The sequence below is a fragment of the Acipenser ruthenus genome, chromosome 17 (assembly GCF_902713425.1).
Source record: "Acipenser ruthenus chromosome 17, fAciRut3.2 maternal haplotype, whole genome shotgun sequence".
In the NCBI taxonomy this organism is placed as follows: Eukaryota; Metazoa; Chordata; class Actinopteri; order Acipenseriformes; family Acipenseridae; genus Acipenser; species Acipenser ruthenus.
In genome coordinates, this window is record NC_081205.1 from 18,629,712 (window position 1) to 18,635,615 (window position 5,904).

The following is a 5,904-nucleotide window of genomic DNA, read 5'->3' on the forward strand; positions in this document are numbered from 1 at the left end:
TATAATTAGGTGGCAAAATAACTTGCAGTGCAAATGCATTGTAACCTCCATTTTCTCTCAAAAAATGCACCTTCTGAAAATCAGGCCCTATGTGAGTAAAACATATTTTGAGTGAGTAAAATGCAACATTTAATTCATGCGTAGTTTCAGTAAATACTGTTCATATATGGTTTTCCTTATTATCCACCTGAAAGAAATCCAACATTTTTTTGCATTCATTTAGTCCTGCCTTAATAATATAGTCCGGGAAGCTGCTACTTTCGATGTAGTTAGCTCCTGCGTTCACCTAGTCTCCATCCTCTAGTACGACTGCTGTTTTTATAGTTGTTTTCGGTAAAATTTCTCTTGGTCTCTTGCGCTCTCCCTTTCCAAGTCAACAGACACGCTCTCTACAAATGTAAACAACTAAAACAAAAATGACCAAAAATATATTTATAAAAAGTCTGAACCGATACTGAACTAATTCAGATAAAGAAATTATAATATTATATTCCTTATTGATCGTCTTGCTATAGCAAAATAAAGCATTCTGAGTCTCTCCCAGCACAGAATATTGTATTTACAGTATTATATAGATTTACCTTCAAACAATGCGGTTGACAGATAGGTACATTGGTGGGTTAGGTTAAGAGGGATTAAGCAAAAAAATCATAAGATCCAAGAATCCAGTCGCTTTTTCACCAGTCACAAATACGCATTGCAAGTGATGTCCTGAAAGCAATCAGACAACTTAGACTATGCTGAATCAGCATTAGAGGACAGAAAGTCACCAGCATAAAAAAAACATATGTATGTCATACTTCACAGACTTCTACAGATATCTGAAAAATCGCTTATCCAATTGTCATGAAACTTATTGAGTATTGACATACGTTATTGGAAATATTAGAATCTGGGGATAGAGGCTAGCATGCTATTCATTATTGCTACTTTTCAGATTACGCTACTGTTAATTTGCTAGTTAAGAAATTAAAGTGAGACTTCAATTATCACAGTTCTTTCTTCAACAATTAACGTGTTCTTAATTTAGCTTCTTACTGGGTCATTTTAATTTAAATATCCACAATAACCACAATATTACTTCAAAACATGTTGCCTGGCTCTAACTATTTATATTTATACCACAAGAGTGGGTATATCTAGCGTGGGATATATTTTTGTTATCTCACTTTAGTCTTGTGTCTTTGTTTACATTCCAGTCCAGTGTTGTGCTGCTGAAATTCAGGATGGAGCTGCGTGTCGGAAGTTCAAACAATACTGCCACCGATATTTATAACACTGAGTTTTATAACTTTAAAATGTCTGAAATAATTTCAGATTTCTATTGATTTGGACTCCCGATTTCCTTGAGAATAAGTTTAGTCAAGAAATGCCAGTTACTTATCTGCCTGTGTCTGACTTATCTAAACAGCCTGTAGCCCTGTCATTAAAACCAGTAAAGGTAGGAAACAACAGAAAAGATGTAAATTGACAGACTGAGCTCAATGTTCTATTTAAAGACGGTTGTGAAGAGGCCATAAACAGGGTTTGAAATTAATCTGCGTCGCAGCATAGTCTGTAGACAATGAAAGTAAAGATCTGCCAGGTTCCTGACAAACCACTCAGCCCTGTAGGGGCTTGTGATTTACTGGGACATCCTCCTGCGGTAAATAAAAACGGTATACCATGAACAATCATTCAGTGTCCTCTATACGTTTTTTCTTTATTCTATCCCTTGCGACCCTATTGTAATCACTCAGCTGAGCAATTCAGGAGGGCCAGCAGAAGATGCAGCGTGTTCAGCAAAAATAGCTCTTATTGGAAATGCGCTTTCACTGTCTATGTATTTAAAGATATGGAAATGTGTGTTAGAGACTTAACCATATCCCCAAACTGACTGCTGTGCTAGGCCAGGTGTGATTCAATTATAGAAAGCCAGGTGATTGTTTCTGATTGTGTGTCAGTTTGAAGCTGGTTTCTTTTCAGAATTGGATTCACGAATATCTAAATTGATGCTCACGTCAGCACTGTCATTATTGAAATGGTTAGGATCAGTGAGGTCCTGACTAGTGAGAGGATGCCATTAATTATATTCAGTGCCTGTCCTTCAGTTTGCTGAAACAGAGTGGGTTTCTGCTGGTTTCCTGAAACAAACAAATCAGTTTAAGTTAGTTATACACATTTCCACCTAGCCAAGTTTATGGTTTGATGTGCATTACCTATTTATGTTAGGTGAGGACTTGTATTGTCATTGCTTGTTGGACAATCATGGGGATCTGAAATACATTTTAAGATCAAGATGTATATATACAATATATATATATATATATATATATATATATATATATAGCAAAAAATGAGAATATGTTTAAAAAATATGTAAAGCTGGTACTATATAGATAGATAGATAGATAGATAGGCTTCACTGAGTTAGAGGAAAATAATTCCACCTGGGGTCTGTAATTTATAAACTGTCACAGAAACCTGAGATAGAATTGTTTTCCTGTAGCTCACTGAAGAGGCCCATCTATTATTTTTAATACATGGATACCCTTGTGATGCTAATAATAAAGAAGACGAGGTTCAGTAGTACAGTTGGGTTTTTTTAAACATAGTGTTTCAGTGCTGTTGAGACGTTCAATGCCTTTATCTGTTAGTGCTTCAGCTTTATTTGGATGATTGCCTTTACCTTGTTTTAATTTCGTCTCCAGTTTCTCTGAGATATGAAAGTACCAGCTTTACATAATTCTTTTAAAGTATTCTCATTTTGCTGCTCATTATGAACATTTCTGTACTGTGGGTGTTTCTCGAGTGATTGAAAACGAGACATTTTGTGTTTGAATTGGAAGTGATGGTCTTGATGAGTCGAATGGGTCAAAGTTCAAGTATATTTTCCTCTAGAGGAATCACTTTTTGACGTCAGTACTGTGGTATTATGCCTTTTTTTTCAAATGGCTCAGGATGCAAATATAGTCTTCATCCATGTATTATAAAATAAATATACAGTCAGCACTCTGATATACAATACTACGGTACACGGCAGTCGCGTTTTACCATCCTTGAATTAAGAATAAAATCAGTCCCCATTATATATATCTAACAAATTAATGCACTCGATTTCCGACTCCGTCATCTGTTTACTGATACAAAGCCCATCTCTTCAGTGTTACAACTGACTTGTTTAACTGTCATAGCCCGCGGTTTTTATTTATTTATTTATTTTATTATTTATTTTTTTGGGATGGCAAATCAATCTGTCTTTATTGTGCAGTGCAGTTACACAGCGCTTCATAATCAGATCATTCTTGATTATAAAATGTTCTCGTGGGTTAACTATTACACCTTCCACGGCATTACCATTAACTGACACCACTTTATCTCTTACATTAACTAGGTTGGGGTCAGAAGCTTGTTCCCTTCCAAAATGGCCTGTCGGGGGTTGAAATGTTTCACACCATGAACCATTATCAGTCATATCATTTATATTAATTACAACTTCCCCAGTATCTTCTAAAATTTAATCTTGAGTACATTGTGTGCCAACACCCTTTTTATTACGCTTTCCCAACTCCGCTGTAAAAACATTCTTTCCCCGTGGTCCCCGTTTTTTAATCTTCTTTGTCTACGCGACTTACATTCAAAGTTTTTGGAATTTCTAAACAATTTGTGATCATTAAAGAGAAAAAGGCTCAGCAAAGCTCTCATGAAGGCTATCTTCCTCCTTTTTAAGTTTTTTGGGGATCTCTGATTTCCCCTTGATTTGCACCAGGTGTCAGACCTGGAAAACCCCTTCCTAAAATTACCCTATGGGGTAACCTGGGTATTTCCCCCACTCTTACCTGGTACACTTGATCTCTGTACAAAAGGTCTATTAGAGTGATGGGATAATATGTAATGTCCCCATGTGCACAGGTAATTCCAGTAGTCAGACTTGTATCTAATTGGTTAGTGCCAACACAATCAGTAACCACTAAAGCTATTGCACTACCAGTATCAATTAGAGCTTTTACCAATTTTCCATTAACCAATACCTCTGCTGTGTAGGGACACCCCCCTTCAGTTACCCCTGGTAATACAATACAGCCACAGAAATGTTCACCCAAGTTACACTGCATGGGTTCCTCTTTCTGTAGACAGGCTTTTACAATATGACCCCATAGGTGGCATCGGTGACATTGATATTGTGAATAATCATACTTCCTCCCTTTAGTAAGTACCCCTGGTCCCTCAACATTTAATTGTCCCTTCGTGACATTGGGTTGTTCTTCAACTCCCATTGGTAAAGGTGTCTTACCCATCTTGAAGAGATTGCGTTGTTTCCAGGTGGGATCTCCCTGCCCCACCCACTTGCGGTGAGAGACAGGCATGGCACTTAGAAAACGATCCATCACCATGAGCTCAGTTACCTGGAAACTGGAATTGAGATCTGGGTTCAACCACCTTCTAGCCAGGTGGATCAAATCAAACATTTGTGAGGGCAGGGCGATGGACGTCTTTAATGTTCCATGCATGGTACTTCTGGGCTTGCGATGCAGTGGTCATGCATGCTCGTTGTCATCTGCTTTGCCCAGGGTGAGGTTGAAGTATCGCCGCTCAGGAAGGATGCAAGGATTCCAGCCCACTTTTCTTTAGGCCAGTCCTCCCGGGTTGCTGTCCTCTCAAAGGCTAACAAGTAGGATTCAATGTCATCCGTCTTCATCAATTTTATTCAAGACATGAGTTGATTGGATTGCCGTGGTTTTGCTGGAATGTTCACTTATTTGTTCCAGCTGACAGATGAGGGCTTGGTTGGTTTTCTGTTGTTCTCTGTTGGTTTCCTGCTGTACAGCCACAGAGTGCATCACGACCCTGAATATCTCTCCCATCTCCGCCATGGTGCTTGTCAAAACTCAACCTGGACTCGCTGGTCTGGAATGGGTACTGTGGCTTTAAGGGCCGCAGTTTGGATCCCACAACTGCCACCAAATGTGAAGGATAAGTACACAGAAGGTAGGTATCCGAGGTGTATTTGAGTGCGAGGAAGAGCATTGGCAGGACACCGGAAGTCAAAAACAAAGGATTTTTTATTTCTAATCAACAAAAATGTACTTCAAAAGAAAGAAAGCATAAATAATCATTTTTGTTTCAGTCCCTTTCAGACTAGACTTAAGGTTTCACGGCAGTTCTTTGGGGAACCAGACTTCCCAAGTAAGTATTGTTTGTGGCTGAAGTCATTTAAATTAATTAGCAAAGTGCACACTTTATCAACCTTTATTTTCCTTTTTTCAGGTTCCGTTATAAGATGTCCAGCAGGTGTCACTGTCATCCGGATAGTGCAGAAAACCAGGTAATAGTATAATACTGCCCTCTGGTGGACAATGGGAGGAGGTGCAGGATCACAGGCACTTTTTACAAGGACCTCCTTGAGGACATAACTTTGCAATCCTTTGTTTGTCTTTTACAGTTTCCTGGGTTCCCCCTGCTGGAGGAAATTAAAGTTTGCAGACCACTGTTTCTCAGTCCTTGGTGGTATTCTTTCAAACAAGACTGGTGTGCTCACAAACAATAAACTGTTTCACCACTTTGGCCATCTTTTTTTCTTTTCTTTCGTGTGGATTTTTGAGTTTATTCATGACCAATATTAGTCCATATATTGTCCTGGCTGCACACATGCACAGGGTCACTTAAAAGTATACAGACTCCCTGTATTTATTTTTTTATTAATACCTGAAATATGACTGTGGCAACACAGTTTGTTTGCTACCTAAAATAGAGCATTAATAACGTCCCATTGTTTTAATGCTGTATTCCAGCAAACCTATTTTTTGCCTCACCAGATTTAGTTACATTGTTGAATTGGAGATGTGGTTGAGGAAATGAAACGTATTCAAATCAAAATAAATCGGAGCTCCAACTAAACAAAGAACAAAACCTAGCAAGTCCTCA

At 38.3% G+C, this 5,904-nt stretch overlaps 1 long non-coding RNA gene across 1 annotated transcript in view; it reads left to right on the top strand.

Moving 5' to 3' along the window:
* The window catches only part of LOC131697901 (uncharacterized), a 6,099-nt gene extending 555 nt beyond the window's left edge, over positions 1-5,544 (top strand). The window contains exons 2-4 of the long non-coding RNA XR_009307529.1: positions 5,108-5,166; positions 5,248-5,305; positions 5,423-5,544. This is a non-coding gene — a long non-coding RNA (uncharacterized LOC131697901). The remainder of the gene's footprint in view (positions 1-5,107; positions 5,167-5,247; positions 5,306-5,422) is intronic.
* Positions 5,545-5,904: the final 360 nt, after the last annotated feature.